This window comes from Delphinus delphis, chromosome 13, assembly GCF_949987515.2.
Source record: "Delphinus delphis chromosome 13, mDelDel1.2, whole genome shotgun sequence".
NCBI lineage: Eukaryota > Metazoa > Chordata > Mammalia > Artiodactyla > Delphinidae > Delphinus > Delphinus delphis.
In genome coordinates this window covers 9,733,003-9,747,456 of record NC_082695.1, presented here as the reverse complement: position 1 = coordinate 9,747,456, position 14,454 = coordinate 9,733,003, and the positions used below count along the sequence as shown (strand labels likewise).

General features: G+C 43.4%; 1 protein-coding gene across 1 annotated transcript in view; it reads right to left on the bottom strand.

The window, feature by feature from the left end:
* The window catches only part of CIT (citron rho-interacting serine/threonine kinase), a 168,159-nt gene that overhangs the window by 112,603 nt on the left and 41,102 nt on the right, over nucleotides 1-14,454 (bottom strand). The window lies entirely within an intron of this gene.

Below are 14,454 nucleotides of genomic sequence, written 5' to 3'. Positions count from 1 at the left end.
CCAGTGTGGGGCGCAGGTGGAGGCCCCCAGCGCACACTTGAACAATAGTTCATGGGCTTCCGTTTCCCGGGACCTGCTCGCTCTAGAACCCAACAACTTTCCCTTCCAGCACCTTCCCCCTTGAATTACCTACACTTAAGGACACATCAGAGTAGATCCATTCTTTTCTACCCTCAAGACCTCTGTGGTATCCTTTCCTCCAACATTTGCGGGGGTGGGGCGGTTGTTTTTTTCCTCCAACATTTTTTAAATATAAGTTTTTATTATGAAAATTTTCGCATGCACCAAAGTGGTACGGGAGTAAAATGAACTCCTGCGTGCCCTCAACAGCTTGTAACATTCTGGTTTCATCTCATCCCCACCCCTATTTTATTTGCACGTGCGCCGATTATTAAAAGCAAACCCCAAAATAGCAAGTTATCAAAGAAACAACAAAAAATTATTTTCCAGAGGGGAAGAAAGATATGTTTCATATGAAAAGTACCATCCAAGTGCTGAATGGAAAGAATACAAGGACCTAGGTACACAGCTCTAAACAGTTCCTAAAAAAAAAAAAAAAAAAAAAAAAAAACAAAAACTACAATAAAAACAAGCAAACAGGGCTTCCCTGGTGGCGCAGTGGTTAAGAATCCGCCTGCCAATGCAGGTGACACGGGTTCGAGCCCTGGTTGGGGAAGATCCCACATGCTGCGGAGCAACTAAGCCCGTGCGCCACAACTACTGAGCCTACGCTCTAGAGCCCGCGTGCCACAACTACTGAGCCTGCGCTCTAGAGCCCGCGTGCCACAACTACTGAAGCCCAGGTGCCTAGAGCCCGTGCTCCAGAACAAGAGAAGCCACCACAATGAGAAGCCCGCGCACTGCAAGGAAGAGTAGCCCCTGCTCGCCACAACTAGAGAAAGCCCATGCACAGGAATGAAGACCCAATGCGGCCAAAAATAAATAAATAAATTTATTTATTTAAAAAAAAAAAAAAGCAAATACATGCATTTGTACATGCTAGATGGAGCACAAGGTAAAAGAATAAAGATATCCGTAGCTAACTCATACACAATGCTCATAAAAAGCAATGATGAAACAATCACTCATTCATCAAAAAATTATAATGGACCAACTATTATTTTTCAGTCATGGTTCCAGGTGCTTGAAATGTATCTATGAAGAAAACAGAAAAAATGTTCCTACCTGTTTTCTACCATCCATCATTTTGAACCTAAGTGCCAATGGCTAAATGAGCATTCAAGTCACAGGGTAAAATAAGTATCTTTTTAACATTCAGAGATTCAGGAGATTTATCAACCACAGACTTGAGTTGAAAGAATTATTAGAATATATATTCAGATGAATAAAAATGTAACCGCCCCCCTGCCCCGCCAAAAAAGCAAACCCCAGACGTCATAATCTCACCCACAGTTACTGCAGCAGATATCCCTAACTTAGGGTTTCTCAACTGTGGCACCACCGACATCCGGATTACAGAATGCTTTGTTGTAGAGGGCTGCCATGTGTATGGCAGGGTGTTTAGCAGCGTCCCTGACCTCTACCCACTAGATATGCCAATGCCACCGCAAGTCATGGCAACCAAAAATGCCTCCAGACACTGCCAAATTGCCTCCAGTTAAGAACCACTGCTCTAACAGATAAGGACTTTTTAAAAACCATGACCATAATACCTTCATCACACCCAAAAAATTAACAGTAACTCCTTAACATTATCTAATACCATGTTTTTGTTCAATTTTCTCCAGTTGTCCCCATAATATCTCTTTACATTTGATTTGTCTGACTCAGAATCCAACCAAGGTTCATACACTGATTTAGTTGGTATGTCTCAATCTATAATCACTGACTTTTTTTTTTAATAGTATTTATTGGTTTAAGAAACTGGATCACAATGTCCCTGTAGAATTTCCCACATTCTGGACTTGGTTGATTGTATCCTTGTGACATCATTTAACACGTTTCTCTGTCCCTCATGTTTTCTGGAAACTGGCAGTTAATTAAAGCCAGGGCCACCTGTACACTCATATTCAACTTCTCTTGACGAGAATACTCCCCAGGATGTGTTGCCTACTTAGTAGTCCATGACATTAGAGGGCACACATGTCTGCTTATCTTTCTTTGTGTGATGTTAAGAATGACCCATGGGGTCCAGTGAGATCAGCCTGGTCGCTCCCCCATGAGGCTCCCTCCCATCTTTCACTACATATCTCAGCAATCATGGATGATCACTGCCTAGAATCATTATTTTATTGAGGGCTGAAAAATGGTGGTTTTCTAATTTCGTCATTCTTTCTACATCTATTAGCACATTAACAACTTGGTTACCCTGGAATATAGTTCAAATATGAAGGTGGGATAAATGCTTGGTCCTTTCCCTATACTTAGCAACATTCAGAGTACTGAGGTGGGTGGGGCCTTAGCAACCGCCAGAAGCGACCAATGAGGCTTCTTTTTTCAGTTGCCACTGTGAACGAGTGAATTTTCATATATGTCATGGGTTTCAAGCCACTGCAGTCTTTATGATGCTTATGTTGTCCCATCTTCGGCCAGGAGAAGCCCCTCTACTAGATACTCTTCTCAGAAAAGTCAACTCGGATTCTATTTTAGCTTTGGGGGCTACTTTCCAGTTTACAGGGGCGGGAAAAACACCACCCACCACCATCAGCCCCTAAGGAAGAAGCAAAGAGACGAATGTGGGGATATTCTATAAGACTACGACCTGGCTTCTTTGTCAAGTCAATGGCGTGGGGAAAAATATTATATATATATATATATACAGAATTTTTTAATTTAAAAAAATGTAAAAATGTAAGCCTAACTCCACAGCTAACTATACTCCAAGTTATGAGTGCCTTTAAATCCACACTGTCGGCGGGAATGTAAAATGACACAACCACTTAGAAAAGTTTGGCAGTTTCTTAAAAAGTGAAGCATACACCTACCATATGATCTGGCCATTCTAATCCTAGAGACTTACACAAGAGACATGAATGCACATGTCCACAGACTTGCTCATAGAAGCTATATTTCAAAGAAACAACTCAAATGTCTATCAGCAGATGAATGGATAAACAAAATGTGGTATATCCATACAATGAACTATGACACGTGCTATAACATGGATGAATCTCAGAACAATGATGTTGAACGAAAGAAACCAGGCTAAATAAGAACATATTCTATGACTCAACTTATATAACGTTTAGAAAATACAAACTAAACTACAGGGAAAGGGAATTCCTGGTGGACCAGTGGTTAGGACTCTGTGTTTTCACTCCATGCTTTCCCCAAATGAGGGACCAGGTTCGATCCCTGGTTGGGGAACTAAGGTCCCGCAAGCCATGCAATGCAGCCAAAAAAATTTAAAAATTAAAAAAATAAAGTACAGTGAGAGAAGGCAGATCAGTCATTGCCTGAGGTGACAGTGCGGGGAGGGTGGTAGGGAAGGGTTACAAAGGGGCACAAAGAAACTTTAGGCGGTGATGGTTGTTCATTATCCCGAGTGTGGTGATTTTTTCACAGGTATATACATATGTCAAAACTTAAACTGTGCACCTGAAATACATGTGCTTATTGTCGACCTATTATTTCTCAATAAAGCTGCTTCCAACCATTGGGACGGGAGAATATTTTGTCCCCAATCGTTTCCTGGTCTAAGGAGCTTCCACTCAGGCTCCTTCACCCCATGAATGAACACATCTAGTCTCACCCCTTGACTCACTCCTCACCTAGGGAAGGAGGAACTCATCTGACTCAGCAGAGCTGGGCATTTATCGGGCTGTTGTACCGGAGACAGGGTTACCGTGCCTCAAAAGCAAGAAGCGGGCTCAACGCTTCCTAGGTTACTGCCTACACCCAGGCCTGGCGGGCACTCGGCCAACGGACGGCTCTTGTCCTCCTTACCCACCAGGCGCACTGAGGCAAGGCCTCCCTGTCCATGAGAGAAGGCCCACCACGCTCCTCTGGTAGGGCGTAAATTTACCGGAGACCCTCATCAAAGGCTTTTGAGTGCCCCCCCCTTGCCAAGAGTAAAGTGGCTATTTTGGTCCCTGTGTGGCTATCGGTTCTTTGTGTGTGTCCTTTGTTAGTCAGAATTTTGAAGGCTATGAACAGTGGGTCTTGGTCCCCAAATTGCTGATGCTGTGGTTGAATGTTATCCTTTTCTTTCCATCCCCAGGGACCAACAGAGTCGGGCACTCTTTTCTAAAGTGAAGACACTGAAATTTGTTCCCAAACCCTCAGTGGTCATGAGCCACCTGGACGTCCCACTGGTCGTCGTCCAGCTCTGATCTCCTCTGACTCCTGCCAGCCTCCCTCTTTAGTTCTGTCCGAACTCTGCCCTCGGAAAATGAATGTAAATGCAATCGCCGCACTTCACAGAACTGACTGGAAAGCTGGCTGTCGAATAGAGTCCCAGATGTTTAATATAATGTTGAATCTTTAGCCAAATCATTTCCATGTTTTCTGGAAAACCTTCCAAGCAAGTGAGAATTGAAGGGTTGAGGACTCCAATCTACGGGCTCTCTAACAAACCTATTCCCCATTTCCCATCTTCTCCCAGGAAAGGCATGAATTTGCCACATTTAGAAATGATTTTCTGAAGTGGGATTTAGCCCTGCAGCACTGGCTTACACTAAGAGGCACCATAAGACGCAGTCATAGGGAAATCCCAAGGGCACGTATTAGAGGGGTGCGCTCCACCACGTCACAAGGGGTCTTATTTTGGGGAACCCCATGTTGAAATTCCTCAGGGCTCAGTACCAGAAAACTGAGTCTTTTCTGAGCACACCATTCTGGATTTTTTTCTCATGGACTGAAGCTCTTACAACTGTTCGTATTCTCCTTTTTGCTTTGGCCACTAGGAGGCTGAGGATCCCAAATCCGTCCCCGTCTACCAATGTAACAGGAATTTGTTTGTTTTTACCTTTAACCCTGACTCTATTTCCTTACCCTGATACTCCCTTCACCCAGATTTCTCCATTTATTTATTTTTCTCATTTTAGTATTGCAATTATCTCTAAAGTAAGCCATCTCAAGTTATCTTGGAATAAAGTGGAATATTACATATTTTTAACCTCTCTGGAGGTAGCTTCTAAATTCAAACTAGAGGGGGAGATCCTAGAATCCTAATCCATATGCATTTAGCTTTTTTTTTTTTTGGCCCCAATGTGTGGCTTGCAGGATCTTAGTTCCCTGACCAGGGATTGAACCCGGAGCCCCAGCAATGAAAGTGCCAAGTCCTAACCACTGGACCACCAGGAAATTCCCTGCTTTTAGCTTTTTTTAGCCTATTTTCTCTTATCAATAACTTACTCTATAAAATATAAAAATTAAAAAAATTAAAAAGCAGAACAATCCCCAAGAGACATGCAAATATTTCCCTGTATATCTCTTAGCCTGTAAGAGCTACTGACCATGTCCCCATTATTCCTTTTTTATGTTTTAGCAGGTGGTGCCCGCATGCTCCTGGTCCAGTAAATTGAGTTTCTGCCATCACTATACCATCCCCTTACCCTTCTACCCTCCTCTCCCTCATGCTGATCCCCCGAACACCCCCCAGTTCCCCTTCCTCATTTCCTCCAGCCCCTGAAGTGACTGGGTGGGTGTCGCACAGGGAGATACATTTAAAGGCCAACCCAGGTTAACAGAGAAGTACATCTGCTGTCCTCCTCCAACTAGCTTGGAAATCAAAACATGGCCAGAATCCAACTAGCTTAGAAATCAAAACATGGCAGGTGTGCAACTGCTAGAAACCCCAAAACAAGCAGACCTTTAAAAGGCTCGAAACCAACACACACACACACACACACACACACACATACACACAGTGTACAAGTCACTGAGATAATGCTATTCTAAAAGCAGAACACCAAAAGAAATAAATGAAATATGCATGTCAAAACCATAAGGGGTTTTCATTTGAGAAGACAGAACCATTCATCAGAACTCAATGTCAGGATGGCCAATTCAAAGTATAAACATGGTGGGATTGTACAAAGACTTCTCCTTCATTTATTTCAATGATGCAGGAAAACAGCCTGACAATAAAAACTCCGGAATTCTTAGGAGTCAGTATAACAATGCAGTTGAGTACAGACTATACTGGTGTTTATATTAGCATACAGAATGTCTTGGAAAGTTACACAAGAAATTGACAATAATGGTTCACTTTAGGGAGAGGCACTGGGCATGTGGTGGGAAGGAGACAATTTTTCACTATTTAACCTTCTGTGTTGCTTGAATTTTTTTTTTTTTTTAATCATGGACTGTACTGCTTTTGCAAATAAATTTTTAAAAAGCAAAGTGAACTTGGGAATTCCCTAGCGGTCCAGTGGTTAGGACGTTCTCACTGCCAAGGGCCTGGGTTCAATCCCTGGTCAGGGAACTAAGATCCCACTAGCTGCACGGCACGGCCCAAAAAAAAGCAAAGGGAATTTGGAGTCAGGGAGACCTGAGTTAGACTCCTACCACTGCCAACTACTGGTTCAACTACTGGCCCTTTGCCAGTGGCTTCATCTCTTTAGGCCTCAGTATCCTCATCTGTACTGTGGGCCCAAATATAGTGTCTGCCTCATAGAGGTTTTAGGAGGAGTAAATAGGACAATAATATGCATAGTGTGCTTTGCAGGGCCCCTAGGCACATAGTAGGTACTCAGTAAAGGGCACAGCAATATAATACACACCTAAAAAGTGATAATGAAGGAAATGTAATCCATCATTAATTGAAAGTAAATATGATTATACCGATTACCTTGTAATAACCTATGATAGAACATAATCTGCAAAAATACTGAATCACTATGCTGTACACCTGAAACCAACATTGCAAACAACATTGCAAAATGTTGTTTGAAACATTGAAAACAACATTGCAAACCAAAATATACTTCAATTAAAAAGAAAAAAAGTAAATACGGGACAAGAGTAATGGTGGGGGCAGTGGGTAGAAGGCATACAAATGCCTTTTATACAACCACCTATTTGCTATCAGCAGGAAGAGATTAAGTTAAACCACCATCTCGAAAGATATGAAGGATGTATAGTCCATCTGAAAGAAAAGCTTTAAATTCATCAAAAGCAGAGCCTAAAATCCAGCATTTCCAAGCATTTCCATCCACCCGGGGAAGTCCTTAGCCAAAAAGCGGTCTCCTCTTACCCTGAGCCCAGTGGAAAAAATGAGGAGAACCCAGCCAAGATGCGCAAGAAACTCTCAGGCTGACAGATCTCGTTTTCTCCTTTTGCAGGGCTTCACAAATGCTACACATAGAAATTTTATTCCTAGGGATCTTACTGAAGTGCAGCTTCTGACTCAGCAGGTCTGGGGTGGAGGGGAGCCTGAGTCTGCATCTCTAACAAGCTCCCAGGTGATATCGGTGATGCTGATGCCACTGGTCCATGGACCACACTCAGTGAAGCAGGGTCCCCCTGACCCCAGACTACAGTTCCACTGCTGGTTAGCAATGGCAGTCTTGAGTGACTCTGATTACTGTGATATTCTCTCTCCTGGTAACTATCTGACCAATCCTTCTAAAACAATGGTTCTCAAGTAGGAGCGGCTGTACCCACCAAGGGACACTGGGCAAATGTCTGGAGACATTTTGGGTTGCCACAGGGGGCAGAGTGCTACTGGCATCTGTGGGTGCTGCTAAACATCCTGCAATTCACAGAACAGTCTCTGAACAAATAATTACCTTGTCCTCAATGTCAACAGTGTCGAGGTTGAGAAACTACATAACCTAGAATAAACAGAAAACATGAATCAAGCCCTCTCAATTCACCTTGAGACTATAAATCACAATTTTAGAAGTGAGGACTTCCCTGTGGCGCAGTGGTTAAGTGTCCGCCGGCCAATGCAGGGGACACGAGTTCGAGCCCTGGTCCGGGAAGATCCCACATGCCACAGAGCAACAAAGCCCGTGCACCACATCTACTGAGCCTGCGCTCTAGAGCCCATGCGCAACAACTACTGAGCCTGCATGCCACAACTACTGAAGCCCACACGCCTAGAGCCTGTGCTCCACAAGAGAAGCCACCGCAATGAGAAGCACGTGCACCACAACAAAGAGTAGTCCCCACTCTCAGCAACTAGAGAAAGCCCGCGTGCAGCAACGAAGACCCAATGCAGCCAAAAATAAATAAATAAAATATAAATAAAGAAAGAAAGAAAACAGCTTTATAAAAAAAAAATTTTTAGAAGTGAGTCATCGATCCAACGTGGTCCTTTCCCAGGCTAGATCTGAGGTATGGGGAGGGTAATAGATTAGCAGAAAGAAGGGGATGCTGTATATGGGGAAGGGGTCACTGGGTCACAGTCTACATTTTGTTTAAGATCAAGCATATGTGGTTCAGTAAGCCAGTGGGTGACCTACTAAGCATTCAACTTTCTACTTTTTTGGTTTTTTGGCCACACCACACAGCTTGCAGGATCTTAGTTCCCCAACCAGTGATTGAACCTGGGCCCACGGCAATGAAAGTGCAGAGTCCTAACCACTGGACCACCAGGGAGTTCCCAAACTTCCTACCATTATGTGGTATGGCAATTTAAACAGGACTACAGCTCTATTTAAGCAAGGGACCTATAACTTAGACTGTACGTTCCCTGAAAGCAGGGGTGTATCCAAATTTATTCATCAATAGAGCTACAGCACCTAACACAGCACACAGCACACAGCACTTAGCATGTAGCACTCAGATATCATGAAGAATCTTGTAGATTCAGAATTGCTACAAATTCCAAATGTGCTTGAACAGACACAGAGACTAAAGAGCGGTTTATTATTTGTCATCAACACAAACATGACTAATAACAATTATTTACGCTAAGGCATGCATGGTATTGCTCTAAGAGCACGGGCTCTATCTAGAACCACCCAGACCTCAACCCAAATCTAGAACCTCTCTCTCACTTGCTGTATGACCTGGGACAAGTTACCACAGTGTACATATCTGTAGAATGGGTACAATAATTCTTACCTCTGAATTGTTTTGAAGTAACGTAGCATAATATACTTAAATACCTGGTGGTTGTCACCAAACAGTTGCTACTTAACCAGTGTTTCCTATCAGACTGAAGGACTGAAATAAAACACCCAGTGAGTCTCACGGTGCTGATTTCTACACGCAACAATAAGTGAGAATTTCACCTGAGGCTAGGAAGCCATAGACTCCCCTTCCTTTAAACCAAAGGCCATCATCCCTCAGGTTTATAGAGTGATCACAGGGTTGTGCATCTGCGGTTTCACTACAGCCATTCGGGGGCCAGGTAGTGAATAATGATCAACGACAAAGGAACCTCTTCGGCAGGGGAAAATCTCAAGGCAGATCAGCACACGACCACCACTGAGTCACTACCGGATGGAAATGAAACGTACTCTCTGTAACAAATGCTAAGGACCTGGAAACTCAAGAGTGATTTTGCAAGAACTGTGCCTTTCTGAGAAGAGTGAAAGGAAGATGATTCAAGAGAAGAAGGCCGAGTCATAAGCAACAGACAAAACAAGTTCTCTAGAGCATTAGCCATAGATGCTCTAGGAAACAACCTACAATCAACACTCTCATTAAGCGTTTCTCACTGTCAAGACTTGGCTGGTTTGGATGAAAGGTGCAAGCATGCTGGTTCCGTTGACGTCACTATGCCTTTGGGGGAAGACATTTAAAAAGATGTGAGTAGAAGGGCACACCTGACAGTAAAACTCTCCCATTGACACTAACAGGTGCATGATGCCAGGAAAGGTAGGCATAACCCCAAAGGCACGAAAGAGGGGGTCTGATTGGCTTCAACTTTCCAGAAGCCCAGAAAATCAGGCGGGGGGTACAATCAGACTCCTGCCCAATATCTGAAACATCACTGGAATTGCACAGCTCGGGGCAGCTAGTATACTTAAGAGGCCCCCTACTAAAACTTGGAAAGCAGCCTTGAAATTATAGTAATAAGCAGCTAAAAACTCAACTTTACATCTGATCGCATGAGGCTGGGAATGAAACATCAGGGTAATAGGTGCACGGTAACCCATGAGAGTGGCAGTAACGCATCAGAGAGCTCTTGACTTGCTGGGAGAATAAACACTCCTGAACTAGGTCAGATTCCTGATTCAGGTGGTGTTGCCCACAGCAACTCCAAGGGGCCGGACCCAAGAAGGTGCAGATGCTCCATCTGACCTCAGGGGTCAAAGCCAAGGCATGTCCTAGTTTCTCCCAGTAGCCACTCCCAATTCTGTCACTCATGAACTTGCCCAAACGCTTTTTAAATTGCATTTATATATCCTGCCAGGACCACCTCTTGAGATAATGAGTTTTAGAAGACTATTACCTGTTGTGTTAAGCACTACTTCCTTTCATTGGTTACAACAAGAAAAAGAAGAATTAGCGGTGAAATAGCAGAAAGGCTAATGTTGCTTTCATCAAGAGACAGTCTCGTGTGTGGAAATATGCAACAGCCTGGAACCACAAGGCATGTGAGCAGCAACTAGGAACTCGGGAAACCTAATGACTTCAAGTGCTTTGGTTGATGAGAGTCACTCAATGTGTGTGAGAAACAGGACTAAACAAAGGCATAATTTCTGTTAGAGTTACCTAGTAGAAAATAGCTCAAATGGCATGGAGTCCAGCAATGTTTTCAATCACAAACCCTGAGTTGATTGCAAATACACAAGGATCAGAGGTTGGTGGAAAGCAATAAAATCTGCTAGGAGACACTGAAAATGAATACCATAGCACTCTGTGCAGTCAGGGATGCCATGGAACCTCCAGGGAAAGGCCCTCCCAATCCTCAGTGGGCATGGAGATCCCACCCACTGGCTGAGCTACACAAGCATCTCAGCCATGATAAGTCACATCTACTGCATACATCCTAATTGCAATATGGTACCCTGGGTTGATTCCTGGAACAGAAAAGGGACATGTGTGGGGAAACTGGAATAAAGTCGAAGTTTAATTAATAGTTATGTACTAATGCTAATCCTATTTTGACAAATGCGGTATTGTTATGTAGGATGCTAACATTAAGAGAAACTGGGAGAAGCGTAGGTGGGAACTCTCTGTACTATCTTTGCAACTTTTCTATAAATCTGATATTATTCCAAAGTAAAACGTTTATTTAAACTGCAAGAAATTGGGAGTTCCCTGATGGTCCAGTGGTTAGGACTCAGCGCTTTCACTACCAGGGGCCTGGGTTCAACCTCTGGTCAGGGAACTAAGATCCTGCAAGCTGCACAATGCGGCCAAGAAATAAAAATTAAAATAATCAATTAATTCATCTTAGAAAGAAAATAAATTACAAGAAATTTTATTTAAGGCAAACATATTTCATGACTCTTCTGAACCACTGTATTGGGACTTATATTTTAAAAACCGTCAAGAGGGACTTCCCTGGTGGCTCAGTGGTTAAGAAGCCGCCTGCCAATGCAGGGGACATGGGTTTGAGCCCTGGTCTGGGAAGATCCCACATGCTGCCGAGCAACTAAGCCCATGTGCCACAACTACTGAGCCTGCACTCTAGAGCCCATGAGCCACAACTACTGAGCCCACATGCCACAACTACTGAAGCCCACGCACCTAGAGCCTGTGCTCCGCAACAAGAGAAGACACCACAATGAGAAGCCTGCCCACCGCAACGAAGAGTAGCCCCCGCTCGCCGCAACTAGAGAAAGCCCGTGCGCAGCAACGAAGACCCAACACAGCCAAAAGTATATAAATAAAATAAATTTATAAAAAAAAACACACCAAGAGTTTCTGTTACAGTTTTAGAATCAGGATTCAAGGCAAAAGACATGAAAAGACATTTTTCTAAAGAAGACATACAAATGACCAACAGGTATATGAAAAGGTGGTCAACATCACTAATCATCAGGGAAATGCAAATCAGAACCACAATGAGATATCACTTCATACCTGTTAGGATAGCTATCATCAAAAAGATAAGAGATAAGGGGCTTCCCTGGTGGCGCAGCGGTTGAGAGTCCGCCTGCCGATGCAGGGGACATGGGTTCATGCCCCGGTCCAGGAAGATCCCACATGCCGCGGAGCGGCTAGGCCCGTGAGCCATGGCCACTGAGCCTGCACGTCCGGAGCCTGTGCTCCGCAATGGGAGAGGCCACAACAGTGAGAGGCCCGCGTACCGCAAAAAAAAAAAAAAAAAGATAAGAGATAATCACTATTGGCAAGGATGTAGAGAAAAAGGATTCCTTGTGCACTGTTGGTAGTAATATAAATTGGTGCAGCCACTATGGAAACAGTATAGACGTTGCTCAGAGAACTAAAAATAGAACTATCATGTGATCCAGGAATCCGTCTTCTGGGTATACACCCAAAGAAAATGAAATCAGTACTTCAAAGAGCTATCTGTGCTCTCACGTTCATGACAGCATTATTCACAGTAGCCAAGATATGGAAACAACCTAAGTGTCCATCAGTGGACGAATGGATTATTTACATATGTGTGATGGAATATTACTCAGTCTTAAAAAAAAGAAGGAAATCCTGCCATTTGCAACAATATGGATGAACCTGGAGGTCACGGTGCAAAGGGCAATATGACAGACATGGAAAGAAAAAAACTACATGATCTCACTCATATGTGGAATCTAAAAAAGTCGAATACATAGAAGCACAGAGTAGAAAGATGGTTACTGGGGTGGGGAGGTGGGGGAAATGGGGAGATTCTGGTCAAAGAGTACAAAGTTGGAGTGATGTAGGATGAACAAGTCCTAGAGATCTAATGTACAGTGTGATGACTACACTTCATAATACTGTAGTGAATACTGAAAATTTGTTAAGAGAGCAGATTTCAGGTGCTCTCTCATAAAAGAAAGAAAAAAGAAAGGGAGGGAGGGAAAGAGAGAGAGAGAGAAGGAGGGAAAGAGAGAGAGAGAAGGAGGGAGGGAGGGAGGAAACTATGTTAATTAGCTTCACTGTAGTAATCATTCCACCATTACATATGTATATCAAATCACTATGTCGTGCACCTTAAATATATACAATTTTTATTTTTTTGTTTTTTTTTTGTTTTTGTTTTTTGTTTTTGCTGTACACGGGCCTCTCACTGTTGTGGCCTCTCCCATTGTGGAGCACAGGCTCCGGACGCACAGGCTCAGCGGCCATGGCTCCGCGGCATGTGGGATCTTCCCGGACCGGGACACGAACCCGCGTCCCCTGCATCGGCAGGCGACTCTCAACCACTGCGCCACCAGGGAAGCCCACAATTTTTATTTTAAAAAATAAGTTTAAAAAAAGAATCAGGATTCAGCTGGATGAGAATTCCCTCATATGAACTGGGTGTAGGAGGGGGAGAAACACGTGTTAAAGATAAGGAAAAACTAAGTGGATATTTATCAGGATACGGAAACATTAAGCAGGACCACAGGAGACATGGTGAGTCAAGTGTGGAGGCAACAAGTGTGAAGATGACCAAGACTGCAGTGACCCATCCCAGAGTCATCTCATCCCAGTGATAACCACGACCTTCCACAAGATGGGCCTCATGATGGACAGCAGGGGCCACGCTCTGCGCCAACACATATCCTCCCTGGGCACTATGTATTATAATTTACAGAACAGTACTTACCCTCGTAAGCCCAACAAGCCTAAAACCAATAAACAGCCTGAGAGGAAAAGACTAGAACGAAAACGGAGAATTCTGACATGATACCAAAAACATCATCAAGGTTTAGCAAAATACAGAATAAAGTTACCTGTGTAATTAATCACCGTTCACTGACTTACTAGAGTGAAGATACATTATTAGACACCATCGGCAAGGGCAGGCATAAAAAAATGAACTTTCTTATTCAAGATTACAGAGATAAGGTAATGCCAGAAAAGATTAAGTATCTGAGCAGCATCAAAAAGAAACTGTTTCAAATCTTTCCAAAAGCAAAAAAGGAAGACCACACTGAAAACATATTGCTGCGGGAATTTCGGAATTCCCTGACAGTCCTGTGGTCCTGTAGGACTCGGTGCTTTCCCTGTTGAGGGTGCAGGTTCAATCCCTGGTCAGGATATAACGAATATCCCACAAGCCACTCGGCGCAGCCAGAAAAAACAAAAAACGTATTGCTGGTTAAAAGCTCTGAACCTTGGAGATGTGGGGGTTGGTGCCTAAAGATTTGAAAAATACAGTGATGTCGCTCACGGAAGAAAAAAAATGCCAAGAGCAATTTATGGAAATACAGCCTACTTAAATATTTTGGCAGGGGGTCAGAGAAACCATCAAAATGGACAATACTGCCTGTTAACCCAACTCATACATTCCAGCTGAAGGTACAAGAGGTTATAATTACAATACAGCTCCAACTAGAAGCCTGGTTTTGACACCTAGAAATGGATTCCATTTCCCTATCAGGAGGGAAATCACTAAAAATCAAACACTCAACCAGGCCAACTGCTTTCCTGCAGACCCTAATCTACACTAATCACTGGGTCAGGTCATTAGATCACATTCAATCAACAACACAT